The sequence below is a fragment of the Lissotriton helveticus genome, chromosome 7 (assembly GCF_964261635.1).
Source record: "Lissotriton helveticus chromosome 7, aLisHel1.1, whole genome shotgun sequence".
In the NCBI taxonomy this organism is placed as follows: Eukaryota; Metazoa; Chordata; class Amphibia; order Caudata; family Salamandridae; genus Lissotriton; species Lissotriton helveticus.
This window is the reverse complement of record NC_136068.1, coordinates 477,049,271-477,066,539: the sequence shown is the minus strand read 5'-3', so window position 1 is coordinate 477,066,539 and position 17,269 is coordinate 477,049,271.

Below are 17,269 nucleotides of genomic sequence, written 5' to 3'. Positions count from 1 at the left end.
AGACGAGCAGGGACAGAAGGAGGAATCGCGCAGGACAAAACGGTGAGCGAGGACAATGTCATTATCAATGTCAATGCTAATATGGGATGCAAGGAGAAAACGAGCAACATGAATAGAAAAGCATTGGTAGCTGCAAATGCCTCAAATATTACAGTTTCAAACGAACTGCCTGATTCTCTAATACAAACCAATTTGCTGACTCCTGGACCTATAATTACTGAGAGCGTGAATGACACCTCTAGGGGGGCAAATGCTGTATCAGCTCAACCAGACTCACGAGAGATACCAGAGGATATGGACGTAGGGTTGGTTATACTCCCCGAGACTAATGTACAAACAGATATTCAGCACAACGGAATAAGTATAGTCACTGAAACTCCTGCTGAGTCTAGAATTTGCAGTCTGGAGCCTATAAACCCAGTCCCAGCTATAGTTGAGCCTACGGACACTCAAATAAATTGGCAGACAAAATCTCAGGCTGCTCTACATTTGGAACATTTGGGGCATGAGGAACATGAGGAACATGAGGAACAAGGGGTGGCTCTCCCAGCAGAATCACACAGTCAGAGCGATGTCGAAGATGATGTCGAAGATGATACAGATAAGGACAGAGACTGGGATAAGGAAATGGATAAGGAAAGGGATAAGGATAAGGATCCGAGTGACTTCTATTCCTTCTCAGACGAGCCCGGTTGGACATCAGGCTCAAATCTAGGTGACTCTAGTGATGATGAAACTAGCATTAAGGCTGTGAAAACTGCTCAAAAAATCTTACATAGACACAGAAGGAGCCAACAGGACACAGACGAACTAACATGGGACTACGCAACTACAAGTAGTTTACCACCGCCAGCTGCGTTAGCGACCCAACAACCGGATTTTGGGACTCCAACTGATAAATCTGCCCCTACAATTGAGACGGTGCTGCTAGCTATTGCGGCACATCGAGAAGAGACTTCTCAGGATGGGCGGAAGGCACAAGCGGAGCTACGAAAAGTTCAGGGAGTGGTCCGCAAACTATCAAGGAAAATTACTTCGTTTAATGATCGTATGACTGAGGTAGAAGCAAGGGTGGTCGGTAATGAATCTGAGATTGCTGTAAATCGCGAACAGATTGACAACCATGAGAAGGGGCTTACTGATGTGATGTGGAAGCTCGAAGATATGGAAAACCGCTTACGCAGAAATAATCTGAGAGTCCTAGGTGTTCCAGAAGGAGCAGAGGGAGTGGACGCCCGCCCCTTTTTGGTCAAACTATTTCAAGACTCCCTACCAGAACTTTCAGCCTGGAATTGGGACATAGAGATCCAGCGCGCACATCGAGTACCTCTCACCATGAGAAATGCCCCGAAACCCGGTGCATATCCGAGAGCTATACTCGTATACTTCGGTAATTTCATGTTGAGACAGGCAATATGGGAAAAAGCACGTCCAGAGTCAAAAAAAACTAGCGGGCAGATAACCTATTTTGTACGTCCTGACTTCTGTCACACCACAGTTGAGCGGAGGTGGCGCTTGCGCCAGCTCATAAAACCTTTTCAAGACAAGAAGCTCCAGGCATACTTAAATAATCCTGCTAGGCTGAAAGTGATTAACGGCACCCAGATAAAGTTTTTTACCTCAGAGGTTCAGGCAAAAGAGTATTTAGATAGCCTTCCATGAGGGGGAAAAGACGAGACTAAAACCTTCTATATTTGATAGCTCACGTTGCATTTTTGCTTCTTCATTTACAAATTCTTTCTGGGTTTTTTTCACTTATGGGATTAGGACCTTATGAATAATTATTAACTGTTGGACTGGGAGCACCAGAGTGACAACGCACGCACATCACCACAGACTCTAACGGAGTCTAAATGCCTTTGTTTTTGGAGGGTGGGGGGGAGGGAAGGGCCAAAGGGTGGGAATGGGCGGGGTAGCAGCTGGGGGAAAAAATCTAAAAAAGGCAATCATGAATGTAGAAGCAGAATCAGAATCAGAAAAATAACTTGTATTGGTAACATGAAAAATAAAGCTTTGTTTGGCAATATAGTGGATCAGGAATGGGGGAAAAAACAAAACATAATATGGCTAGGATAAAACTTTGCTCCTGGAATGTGGCTGGCCTCAATGATAGGACAAAAAGAGAGCAAATGTGTGGGATAATTACACAGAATGCGTTCGATATTGTATGTCTTCAAGAGACTCATATTCCTTGGGATGAAAGGGGAGTATTAAGGGTCCCTGGATTCAAATTGTTGGGATGTACTTCTCATACCTCAAGGACTAGAGGGGTTGCTATATTGGCTAAACCTTTTTTGGGTGAACCGAAACGCGTAGCTGCTGACTCACTGGGCAGATGGGTTATAGTTGAGCTTAAGCAGGGGATTACAATATGCTCTATTTATGCCCCAAATGAGGACGATCCTTCTATATTTTTTGATCTCGAGACAGAGCTGTCATCGTGGCCTCAAGCACTTATATTCTGTGGTGATTTCAATATCTCCCTGCCAAAAATGGAATGTGCTTACAATCAATCCCGTGACAAATATACTGGCCGTAAGCCTAAAGTCTATAGCGCTCTTCTTCAATTAAAGGAAAGTTTAGGTCTATCCGATGTATGGGATCTGAAACAGCCACAAGATTCAGGATACACATATTTCTCGTGTCCTCATAAAAAATATGTCCGAATAGATTACATCTGGTTGTCCAGTAACAGGGCTAGCCAGGCAAGAATTTGTAAATTACCAAAACTCATAGCGGATCATAATCCGTTAGTACTCTATATTAATATAGATAATATGGCTAGACCTCGGACAAGCTGGACTTTCGATCGAAAACTCCTTGTTAATAGGGGATATATTGATCATATTAAGGTATGGGCTCAAGGATTTTTCGATTGTAATAGATATAGCTCATCCAGAAATACGGTATGGGATTGTTTTAAGGCATCGATACGGGGCGAGACAATTAGCTACGTAGCCAGGCACAGAAGAGAAACTGCTATGTTAAATGATATACAGCTACAAAACTTAGCTAGGAAAGAAGAGAGGCATACTGCTATAATTGCTCAGGGTGGCAAGGATGGAGAGGGGGATTTAATTTTGAGAGAAATGACGATCCTCAAGGCAGCGATAAATAGCAAACTAACTCAAAGGGCAGCTGAGACGTATCAATCCCACCGCAATGAGATTTATGAAACTGGAGAGAGGGTAGGGAAGCAACTAGCACTTAGTACGCGGCAAAAACAATCTCTTAATTCAATTGTGTGCATTGAGTCCGAGGGACAAGAACATACAACACCAGAAGCAATATTAGAAGTCTTTAAGAATTTTTATAAGAAACTGTATAATAATGAGGACTCTCTTGACCTCAAAGCAATTCAAAATGAAGTGGCCGGATGGGCTGCTGAATCAGGAAGTATCTCAGGGTTAGATATGGCTACTAGACAAGACCTAGAAAGGGATATAACCCTGAGTGAAGTAAGACTAGCCTTAGCAGAACTGGCCTCGGGCAAGGCAGCAGGTCCAGACAAAATTCCCCTTGAGCTCTATAAAATTTTGGATAGTATTATAACTCCTATTCTCCTCGATCTATTTATTGGAGTTCAAGTTAGTGGTAAACCTCCTAGATCATGGTTGGAAACGAACATTGTGGTATTTCCAAAAAAAGATAAATCTCCCAAATTGCCATCATCCTATCGACCCATCTCTCTGATCAATTCAGACTCGAAGCTATACTCTAAGATCCTGGCTAATCGGCTCAGGGGGACGATCGAGTGTCTGGTCTCCCCGTGGCAGCATGGTTTCATTCCGGGCAAGGACACTACGGACCATACTAGACGGGTCATCGCCCTTTTTGATGCCATGGCTGTCGCGGGGGGCCGGATGTCGGTGGTCCTCCTGGATGCCGAGAAGGCCTTTGACCGGGTTTCATGGGCTTTTTTGTGGGCAGTGCTAGAGCATAATAACATGGGACCATGTCTAATTAAATCTCTAAAAGCAATGTACTTCTCACCTAGGGCCAGAGTTTTGGCGATGGGTCAGGAATCGAGTCTTTTTGATATATCCCGTGGGACTAGGCAGGGGTGCCCATGCTCCCCTATCCTCTTCGCACTGTATATAAATCCCCTAATTATAAAATTATTAAACACCGAGGCAATTAGACCAATAACTCTTGGTCCATTTGACACTAAAATATTGGCCTATGCCGATGACGTGGCGGTAGTAACATCACACCCCAAGGAGGCAATAACGGAAATTGAACGAATTACTCATGCTTTTGGTCAGGTTTCGGGATATTCCTTAAATACGGATAAAACGATGGTTATATGTACACAAAATACCCAATTTACAGACCCTAGGAAAGTAGATAGCGCGGTATATATGGGAGTCCGTATATCCTCTAAAATTGATGAGATTATTAAAATAAACTATGATCCACTAGTACAGAAAATAACAACAGATTTAAAGCGGATAGATGGTATACATCTCTCGATCATTGGAAGAAGTAACTTCCTTAAAATGAACATTCTACCTAGGGTTCTCTATTTGTTCCGGGCGATCCCGCTATTGGTGGATGACAAAACCATTAAGATCCTCGAATCTCAGATGAGTAAGTTTATATGGGGATATGGGAAGATAAGGAGATCTATCCGTTTTCTTTCTCTCCCTGTCATAAGAGGGGGTCTGGCAATACCTAATCTGGGATACTATATGCTTGCAGCTTTACTACATCAGATGAAGCCATTGTTTTATATAAGATCGCTGAGAAATGAAGTAGGTGAGAGTTATATTCCCTCAATATTTGAACTAGTCATCGGGGATAAGGCAAGAGGCCTTTTAGTAAAACAGCTTGAGTCTTCATACTACAAAAAAGTTAAATTTAAGATTATACTGAGTGTTTGGGGTATTTGGAAAAAAATTAGAAAACAACTGAATATTACCAAATACAATAAGTACACATCACTTTGGCACTCTACCATACTGCCACCAGCTATATATGATACAATTGCCAGGAAATGGGAAACATGTGGAGTCTCGACTCTCGGTGACTTCCTTTCCCCTCCTGTTGGACAAAGATTCCAACAGTTACAATCTAAATTTTCTATTCCTAGCAATAGTGTATTTAAGTACATTCAGATTAACACGATATTGGGCTTAAGGAGTGCAGATATTACACTGGAGAATATTCCTCTACTTGACTGTCTATTAAGATCATCAACCAGGATTGGTACGATTTATGATGTACTAATAGACAGCCAATCTGATGACGTCGATGTGGTGGAGCAGGGCTGGTCAAGGAAATTAAATAATCCTAATGTCGATATCGATAAGATATTGGCTTTGTCAACAAAACTGTTTATGTCTTCTAATTTAAAAGCACAGTTGTATAAGACCATATATGATCTATATTTCACCCCCGCTAAACTTTTCGCATGGGGGAAAAGAGCTAATTCAGAATGTCCTAGATGTGGAAATTGCCCGGCACATCTGATTCATATGCTATACGAGTGTGAAAAATTATTATTATTGAAAAAAATTATAATGGATTTCTGGCAAGAAGTGTTTAGTCATCCAATCGCTGAATCCCCCTCCTTGTTTATCTTGGGATATGATAATACACTATCACATACCAATGAAGAAGAAGTACTGCTCTTTTTGGGGTCAGCAGTCTATCGTATTATATTAACAGCACGGTGGAAAGACACAGATCCCCCCAACTTTCAGATATGGTTATCAAGACTGTTGGGTATGTATAATCAAGAGAAAGCGATCTTTGCCTGTAAAGGGTTGAGGGCTCAAGCACGTGGTATTAAGATTTGGAAACCAATTGAGAATTGGAGCAAACACTAGAAATGCTAGTCAGAATGAAACCACCTATGTAAATAATATCTTGGTCTCTTTCTTGGTTTTTTATTTTTTTTCTTTCTCTCTTTTCTCCCTTTTGTGTTTCGTTGTTTTTGTTCTCTTTTTGTACATTTGTTTTCGGTGACTAAAAAATATTGTTATTTCTGCATTTGTGAATTGCCAAATAAAATTTTTAAAAAAAGAAAATTCTATTTCATCGACTTTCTAGAAGAAAAGCTCGAAGAACATCTGAAATATGTTTTAATGTTTTCATATACTCCTTTTTTTCAGTCATGACTCTTTGCTCATTCCTTCACTTTTCCTTAAGGCCAAATAGTGTCAGATGTATCAGTATATTTTCAAATTACTTAAAACAAATTCTAAAATTACCGTTTTCCCGACGTTCTGAAAGAAAGGCTCAAACAACATTTTCACAATATTTAAATATTCATAATTCCAGCTCTGGCTCTCTCATGTTGAACATTTCCTATAATACTGATATCACTTACTATGCGATCCACTTACCGTACCTTTAGGAGAACTATCATTTTTATATTATCTTCATCACTTTTACTCACATTATAATTTTAAACAGCAGACTAACTTTTATTAACTGCTCCCGTCTTCATAGGGCAATTACCTTTACTTAAATTTTGGTTCTAAAAACACTAGGTATGATTTTTTTAAGTCAAAAGGCAAACGTTGTTTGTAAGTCAAATGAGTGTCATTACAGTGGGTCCAACCTTTACGACATTTTAAATAGCATGTGTAATGCCCTGATGTTGTTGAAGGACCATCATGATAAATAATAGCTACAGTTGCAAAAGTTCTTCCTGAAATTGATAACTGAGAAGCCACAACATTTTTAATAGAAGTTGACAATTTACTTCCATCAGGTCTACATCGTTGGAACATTAAAATGACATATTTACCATAAGTTTGTAAAAATAATGTGGACCGCATTGCAGACTTACATTGGGTACACACCATATTGTAATCAGCTGCTTTAACTAGATTATTAAAAGGCACTGATTTGCAGTCTGGTAAAGTCAAATATATAAATCTTTCAGTGTCTATTCTAGTACTACTTGATAAAGTACATTTGTCGCAGTCATGCTGCCGTTGATAAGAAAGGCTAAAAAGATTTTTTATATCTACACCTTCATCTTCCAATACATCAAACATATACATTAAAAATTCCTGACAATCCTGCTGAATATTCTGTGAAAATTGATTTTGACCAGAACATATGTCTAGAAGATTTCGAATTTCTGAAACACTTTCTATTTTTGCTCTATCACTGCTACATTTCTCAATCACAGAATTCAATAAACAGCAGAATGTTTTATCCCGATTTTCAACAATCTGTTCTTGTAAATTTTGAAGAAAAAAAACAACATTAAGCACTACATTAGCATAGCAGTTGACACCAGAACTGTTTTCAAACTGAAATCCAACAACATCTTCAACAGAATCCTTTTTCTTTCTGCTTACAATTACAGTTCCATCTACTTTTTGTCCTTTTGCTACTACCTCACTGCAATTATTCTCATTTCTTCTTTTTCTGCCTACCACACGTTTTTCAAACAGAGGATATTGAGGCAAATGTGGAGCATACTCTCTTCTTAACCTATTGTATTCTTTAACATAATCTAGATCAGCACAAATCTTTCTTTCATCACACTCAATCAAATACAATCCTGATAAAGTTCTGACTCGTGATAATGCCACATATGCCATACCCTCTTTAAACACAGAACTTCCAATGTTCACCAAAGCACTATCTACACTTAAACCTTGAGATTTATGAATTGTCACCGCATATGCCAAACAAACAGGAAACTGTTTTCGGCGAACATATAAGTCTTTCACAAGCAAAAATCTAGCTGAACAACGATAAATTTGTTCTATTTCGTCAATGCCATCAAATTTAATTTGTAAAATTTCAATTCCATCTCTATTTTTGTAATTCACAAAATCAACAACATGACCCATTGCTCCATTTACCAGACCTCTTTCAACATTTAAATTCCTTCTCAAAATGATACGACAATTTAAACACACATTCAGAGTCTTTTCAAAACCAGCAGTTTTAGATATACTCTTCTCTAATGAATCCAATTTTGATTTCAAATTTTCAGACAAAATAATTGTTGCTCCCATATGCTCTATTTTATCTATAGCTTCCAGTTTAACAATCTCTTCATTTTCTAACTTTAACATTTTGTGGTTGAAGATGGAACATTCTTGCAGAGTTGGCATCAAGCATATCCCAGATTTGTTCTCAGTAATTTTCTTAAAAATATTCTCTGGAAGAATGTTTTCATTTGGATACAAATTTGAAATTAATGTAATGCTTCTTTCCCATGCTCACTTACTTTTCCGATTCTTACATCTTGTAGAATATTTTTATAATCTTCATCCTTTGCCTGACGCATATTTTGAAGCAGTTCTGCATATTTGAAATTTAACCATATATTAACATTTCCAATGCTTCCTAGGCACTTCCTGGTATCTTCATGCGTGACCATTTTAAACACTGGTTGTCCTTTCACTGGAGTCAACTGCAGTAGATCTCCAAAAACAATAATGTGTTTTCCTCCGAATAAGACATCATAGTCTGTTCTAAGAATTTCTTGCATTCTCAAATGCACAAAAGCAAGCATTAGATTTGAGACCATGCTTACCTCATCAATGATAAGAAGTTTCATTTTCTTTAGGACTCTCGAAACTTCAGAACAAGCATCTCCAGATAGCTTGTGGTATTGTAATTTGTTATCATGCTCAACTGGTAGCATCAGTAAACGATGTAAAGTAATCCCTTTAATGTTATGTGCTGCCAGCCCAGTTGGAGCGGTAACAACACAAGACCGCGGTGATTCAGTCCTTTTCTGCAGATAAGTTGCAATTGCTTTAATCAGAAAACTTTTTCCAGTTCCCGCTTCTCCACTCACATACAGTTGGACAGGCCTAAATGATGTACATGAGCACTCTTTTTTCTCATGACTAAATCCATGTTCAACCTGTTCTGTGACTTCGTCATATATCTGTTTCTGCTCAAGGTTTAGTTGTTTCACCAAATCTTCTAAGTTAACTACATCCTCTTCAGCTTGTTCCATAGCCCTTTCCACCTCATCCATGGCAGTGGCAGCCTCATTTTGAATAACTGGTCCTCCTAGTGGATCCTGACTCAATGAAGTTGAACTCTGACTGTCTTAAAAACTGTCTCTCGCAATCTCTGCAGCAATTGTTGCTTCTTGCTCTATTTCTTCGTTCAACATTTGCAGATAATTTGGAAAAACAGGACATTCTATGGTATTCTTGGTTGCATTAAAAGAGTCTTCGTAACAGAGAAAATCTCCAAGTAGTTCCTCTTCTGTACGCCATGGTTTAAAGAGTTGCAAAAGAGCCAAATAGTAAAATTCCCTTTTGTCTGGATTTTCGCAACTTAATTTTCGATGATTAATCAAATGACCTTTTCTCTGTTTCACTAGACATCCTTCACATCCAATGACAGCATATATTCCATTATTGATATCTTCTTTGATGTTCCTCTTATAAATATATCTTTGCAGAACTTCATAGAGACAAGCGTTCTCAAGGTAAGAACTTCTATTTGGATAGTATGTATCCAACATGTTTGTCTTCAAAATATCTGTACTTTCTGGTTCTTTCTCCGCCAAATACTCTATTTCTTGTACAGATTTCAAAACTCGTTTCGTGTTGCAGCAAGACCTAGACTCACCCAAATGATGGTTCTAGATTTGGCATATAGACTTGCTGATGACAATCGATCAGAACATTCATATGCTCCAATTTCTCGATGTGACAACATCTTCAAACTGTAACTGTATAATTTCTTGCTTAGACTCTTTTCATGTGAAATATCCTCCCACATTTCCTTCAGTTCTGTCTTTTCTTTTTTTGTGATGTGAGACGTCACATATCGAGCCACAGCAATAGAGTTGTCAGCAACGAATTGAATATCCATATTAGCATTCCACATGGACAAAATCACTGGGTTGTAGTCGTTGTTGTACTTGGATTCTTCGTTTCTTTTTAAATTGTATGTATTTTTAGGTGATTTCCTCGTCACAGTATGTCGTAGAGAAGACATCAAATTATTTACTCTTCCTTTAGAAATCACTGGTCGTGGAAAGCTGAAACAACATTTTGTGTAGAACTTTTCCTTGTTTTTGAATTTTCGACGACAATACTTCCCACAACGATGGGATTGAAAGCGTAAAACTTGTTGCCTTAAACTGTTTTCCTCTGTAGTTTTCGGAACAGCACGCACATGTTGAATACTCTTCAATGAAACTCATCACTGTTTCATCCGAATCTGTTCCAAATTTGGGTGCATCTTTAATCCACAACAACATATGTATGTGAGGAGCACTTCTCGCTTGATACTCCTTTCTCCAAAAGAAATCCAAAACCTCTCCAAGGGGAGGATTTTTTTTGTTGGTAATGAAAGACATCATAGCTTCAAATCTATGATTGAAATATCTGCATACATTCACTGGATCCAAAGAACACAGGGGCATATTACAAAGCAATAGCGATAATTATCGCTATTGCTTGGTTAGAGACAATATTTAACGCTGAGCTGCGGCGATTTTTATGGCAAATAAGGTTTATCGCAAATGCGATAAAAATCGGCCGCAATGCATGAATATCGCTGAAAAGTCAGCGATATTCATGCATTACCGAGCTAATGCTCTTAGCCATGTTATCCACCTCCCATTGGATAACATGGCTAAGAACTGCTCAGGGCAGGTGTTGGCTTTTGGAGATATTCGCGCTTAGCGCGAATATCTCCATAAGTTGGTAATAGGAGATAGCGATATTAGCGACTGTTTCCAGTCGCTAACATCTTGGCACGCCCACTTTGCATGTCATTAGTGATAAATATCACTGACATGCAAAGTGGGGCCCAAGATGGTCGCTATCTCCTACTAGCTGTTGCTAACTGGTGTTAGCGACAGCTAGGTAATAGGGAGATAATTTAATCTCCGCTTTCTTGACTTTTAAAGCCAAAAAAGCAGAGATGAACCCCCTTGATAATATGCCCCACAGTTCTCCAGGTGTTTTGAATTCTATATTTTGTATATTTGCATTTGCCTCGTGTATAAATTGAAGTAAGTCGTCCCAGGCATACTCGGCACAGCTAAGAGTGAGGAACCATGTAGGAGTTCCTAAGTTTCTTAGCATACATTTCAATTCCCCATGACGGCGGTACCAAAACTCATTTGTACCACGCTGACATGCCATGAGATTGATTAGATGAGATTCCAAAATATTGTCTTGCAGATTGACTTTCTCCATAAAGTCCCTCGCCGAAACATTTTGCAGATGTGCTCCACTTTTCAGTATATGGTTTACTGCATATGAAAGCCCAGACAAGTCACTTTCATACAGTAGATGAAACAAATATGGGATGCATTGACGAAACCTTGGATCTTCAGCATATAATCTTAAAGTCTGGTATTCAGATGCTGGAATTTGAAGTGGTCGATCGTCATATCGTCCACCTCGACCTGTTGGAAATAGCTGTGGAAAACAACGAGCTTCCAAACTTTCTTCCCATACACTAATGGGACTTCCTTTTGCTGATTACATTTGAAACAAGTCAATTGCATTTCCCATTACTTCTTTGGAATGCAAAGAATGAACAGTATAATGTTCATATATTTCTTCACTTGTAGACACATCAACTTTTTCAATTTGGCCAGCTGAACAATCACTGTCTTCATCTGCAGCTGTTTCCTCTGCTTCAACACATACATGTTTGTAGTACTCATTGTTTTTCACCAAATACAACGTTGCCTTTTTGACTTTCCTAACATCCACTAAATCTTGCCAGATTTTCTTACTCTTTGTCGGATCCCCATTAACTAGAATAACCAGAGGTTCCTCTTCCACTTTCTCTACACCAATTGTATCAATATTTTAATCCTCTCTGTAAATCTGAAGGAGGCAATTTCCCTATCTTAGGCTGGTGAAAAGGATGGACACATTGAATCAAAATAGACTCATATGTATTTAAATCCATCAATTCAGGAGGAATGTCTACCAACTCAAGATTATTATGAACAGCCCTAGCAGGCATTCTGTTTTGATTTAATTTATTATAACAATATTTACAAATACGCTGATCAGAACTCAAATCAAAAGAATTCTCCACCCACAAATAAGTTGCAAAATCGTTCCACTCATAATTATTTATCTTTTCATTTTTTACATATAAATCAACTAATCTAGTTTGATGCTTATAATGAGTTGGTCGACAAGACACACAAGTAAAATTAGGCCTTTCACTTGATTTCACCTTAAACCTGGTAATTTCCTGATCAAACTTTTCTGTACTTGAAATCTGTACATTGTCTTCTACATTACCTTGTATTACTGTGTCAATTTCTACACTGTCCTCTTTTTCACAAAAATAACAAATCTCAATTTCTTCACAAATCTTCTTCACATCTAATTCAGTTCCATGCAAAAGAGCACTGTTTAATTGTTTAAGCTTAAGTGCTGGACTTTTTGCATAATACAACATTCTCACTAATTTCCTCATTTTGTTATGATGCACTGCTAACATCCTAAAATGATGAAAAACACTCTGACATACTTTTCTAGAAAGACAAGCCAGTGAATGCCCTTGCAAACCTGTGTTTTCTCTCACTCTGCAAGGATCTAAGTCTTGCAACATCTTCATTTTCTGTTTTAAACTTTTCTTACTATATGTACGTAAGAAATTACGAAGCAAATCGATTGATTCCTGTCGCACACTACAAATACTACTACACTTCCAAGTGTACACTGGACCCTTAGTACGTCTCCCTAAAACTTCACCTCTTCTGCTTCTCTAGGCACAAGTTTCTCTTTTTCAATCGGACAACCGTCTTTCACCTCATATGCTCGACCACTGGTGTCAACTGCATGCACCAAATCATTCTCCTGGAAGTAACTCTCCTCATTAAAAAATGTCTCACAACTTGAACTATGCATCCATTCTCCAGAAAAAACTTTACAAAAATTAGTCAGATTAATTACTCTTTTGCATCTACTCTTTGATTTGAAAACATCAATTGTTTTGTTAAGTGTCCTAATTCTATTGATTACTAAAATAAAAAAAAATTCTTAACTTCAAAAGCCTGATCAACAATCTTCTCTACATTTTTCTTTTTCTTATAAAAAGCAGCTCTCTGTTTACCTTTCTTAATATTTTTTAACAAATTTAAAACCACCCTATTGCGAAACATTCGTTTACGAATGTCCCTAAATTGATTTTGCCTTCTATTCCTATACATATTTTTGTCTCCTGCTGCAGTAGTAACATTTTTGGGGATCTCTCCTTCCTCTTCAAATTTTCTCTCTCCTTCTGTACATTCACATGTATATTATCATTTTTTTTGGATCTGCATATGTTCCGAAAAAAAGACTTAGTTGTCTTACCAGGAGCTTTTTTCGCGTTTTTTGAAGTATTTGTTGTAGGAGACTGCTTTAATTCCGTTGCTGTTTTTGATTTTTTCCGCTTAGCATCTTTCCATGTCCTCTGCCTTGAGGGCATATTTCCTTACTATTGAAATCTTGATTTCAATCTGTGGTAAACAAATAAAAAAAAAATCATTATTGACCACTATTACCAAACAACAAAGCAATGACAATAAGCAAACAATATAAACACAATAATGCTTATACATATGACCTTATCTCTGTATTTTAAATGTTATTCTAAAAAAATATTTCGGGCACATGAATTGGTTTTTACGTTATTGACAAGGATTAGATAGTATCTGCATGATTAAAAAAATATATTTGCACATTTCACAATCATATCACTTGTGATTAGTAAGCAGATTGTACAAATGAGGTAAGGCCTGTCCTGGGGAGCATAGGTGGTGAGACCGATGTCTAAGAGTGCACTGTACTGGAATACATGAAGCCTATCCCCCACTACACTCTAAGACACAGCTCTCACCTTCTTTCCACCCCTGGACAGACCTCTCTTTCACTACATTCTTCAATACAGGCATCACTTCCTATGCACTCCTGGACAATCCTCACCTCATCTGCAACCCTGAATAGTCCTCAAATCATCTGCACCATTAGACAGGCCTCAGTTAATCTACACCCCTGGACACGCCTCTTCTCATATGCACCCTGTTACCATCAATTATACTCAATGTATTATGGTCTGTCCAAGGGGCGCAGATTAGATAATGCTTGTCTAAGGGTCAGAGGAGGTAAGTCCTCTCCATTGCACTCATGGACACAGGCCTCAACTCCTTTGCACCCCTGGACATGCCTCACCTCATCTGCACAATCCACTTCCTAATTTGAGGAAACACAGGTGACATGATTGTGAAAGGTTCAAATATTTTTATGTAATCATGCACACACTATTTATTCCTTCTCAAAAATGTAAAAGCCATTGATTTGCCCCAAAATCGTATTTTTAATAACATTTTAGAAACAGAACGCAGGTCCTATGTACAAGCATTCCATTTCAGTACTGAAAACTCACTATTTTACAAAATACATTTCCTCTCTATTGCAAACATTCCTACCAAGCATTACCAAAAAAATGACACAAACCAACATCAAAGAAGCTCAGTCTGCTTCCTAATCTGAGGTAACACAGGTGACAGGATTGTGAAAGGTTCAAATATTTTTATGTAATCATGCACACACTATTTATTCCTTCTAAAAAATGTAAAAGCCATTGATTTGCCCCAAAATCGTTTTTTGAATAACATTTTAGAAACAGAACGCAGGTCCTATGTACAAGCATTCCGTTTCAGTACTGAAAACTCACTATTTTACAAAATACATTTCCTCTCTCTTGCAAACATTCCTACCAGGCATTACCAAAAAAATGACACAAACCAACAGCAAAGAAGCGCAGTCTGCTTCATAATCTGAGGTAACACAGGTGACATGATTGTGAAAGCTTCAAATATTTTTATGTAATCATGCACACACTATTTATTCCTTCTCAAAAATGTAAAAGCCATTGATTTGCCCTAAAATCGTTTTTTGAATAACATTTTAGAAACAGAGCGCAGGTCCTATGTACAAGCATTCCATTTCAGTACTGAAAACTCACTATTTCACAAAATACATTTCCTCTCTATTGCAAACATTCCTACCAAGCATTACCAAAAAAAATGACACAAACCAACAGCAAAGAAGCTCAGTCTGCTTCCTAATCTGAGGTAACACAGGTGACATGATTGTGAAAGGTTCAAATATTTTTATGTAATCATGCACACACTATTTATTCCTTTTCAAAAATGTAAATGCCATTGAGTTGACCCAAAATCGTTGTTTAAATAACATTTTAGAAACAGAGTGCAGGTCCTACGTACAAGCATTCCATTTCAGTACTGAAAACTCACTATTTCACAAAATACATTTCCTCTCTCTTGCAAACATCCCTACCAAGCATTACCAAAAAAATGACACAAACCAACAGCAAAGAAGCTCAGTCTGCTTCCTAATCTGAGGTAACACAGGTGACAGGATTGTGAAAGGTTTAAATATTTTTATGTAATCATGCACACACTATTTATTCCTTCTCAAAAATTTAAAAGCCACTGATTTGCCCCAAAATCGTTTTTTGAATAACATTTTAGAAACAGAGCGCAGGTCCTATGTACAAGCATTCCATCGCAGTACTGAAAACTCACTATTTTACAAAATACATTTCCTCTCTATTGCAAACATTCCTACCAAGCATTACCAAAAAAATGACACAAACCAACAGCAAAGAAGCTCAGTCTGCTGCCTAATCTGAGGTAACACAGGTGACATGATTGTGAAAGGTTCAAATATTTTTATGTAATCATGCACACATTATTTATTCCTTCTCAAAAATGTAAAAGCCACTGATTTGCCCCGAAATCGTTTTTTGAATAACATTTTAAACAGAGCGCAGGTCCTATGTACAAGCATTCCTTTCAGTACTGAAAACTCACTATTTTACAAAATACATTTCCTCTCTCTTGCAAACATTCCTACCAAGCATTACTAAACAAATGACACAAACCAACAACAAAGAAGCTCAGTCTGCTTCCTAATCTGAGGTAACACAGGTGACATGATTGTGAAAGGTTCAAATATTTTTATGTAATCATGCACACACTATTTATTCCTTCTCAAAAATGTAAAAGCCATTGATTTGCCCCAAAATCGTTTTTTGAATAACATTTTAGAAACAGAGCGCAGGTCCTATGTACAAGGATTCCATTTCAGTACTGAAAACTCACTATTTTACAAAATACATTTCCTCTTTATTGCAAACATTCCTACCAAGCATTACCAAAAAAAAGACACAAACCAACAGCAAAGAAGCTCAGTCTGCTTCCTAATCTGAGGTAACACAGGTGACAGGATTGTGAAAGGTTCAAATATTTTTATGTAATCATGCACACACTATTTATTCCTTCTCAAAAATGTAAAAGCCATTGATTTGCCCCAAATCGTTTTTTGAAAAACATTTCAGAAACAGAGCGCAGGTCCTATGTACAAGCATTCCATTTCAGTACTGAAAACTCACTATTGTACAAAATACATTTCCTCTCTATTGCAAACATTCCTACCAAGCATTACCCAAACAATTACACAAACCAACAGCAAAGAAGCTCAGTCTGCTTCCTAATCTGAGGTAACACAGGTGACATGATAGTGAAAGGTTCAAATATTTTTATGTACTCATGCACACACTATTTATTCCTTCTCAAAAATGTAAAAGCCATTGATTTGCCCCAAAATCGTTTTTTGAATAACATTTTAGAAACAGAGCGCAGGTCCTATGTACAAGCATTCCATTGCAGTACTGAAAACTCACTATTTTACACAATACATTTCCTCTCTATTGCAAAAATTCCTACCAAGCATTACCCAAAAAATGACACAAACCAACAGCAAAGAAGCTCAGTCTGCTGCCTAATCTGAGGTAACACAGGTGACATGATTGTGAAAGGTTCAAATATTTTTATGTAATCATGCACACACTATTTATTCCTTCTCAAAAATGTAACAGCCACTGATTTGCCCCAAAATCGTTTTTTGAATAACATTTTAAACAGAGTGCAGGTCCTATGTACAAGCATTCCATTTCAGTACTGAAAACTCACTATTTTACAAAATACATTTCCTCTCTCTTGCAAACATTCCTACCAAGCATTACCAAACAAATGACACAAACCAACAACAAAGAAGCTCAGTCTGCTTCCTAATCTGAGGTAACACAGGTGACATGATTGTGAACGGTTCAAATATTTTTATGTAATCATGCACACACTATTTATTCCTTCTCAAAAATGTAAAAGCCATTGATTTGCCCCAAAATCGTTTTTTGAATAACAGTTTAGAAACAGAGCGCAGGTCCTATGTACAAGCATTCCATTTCAGTACTGAAAACTCACTATTTTACA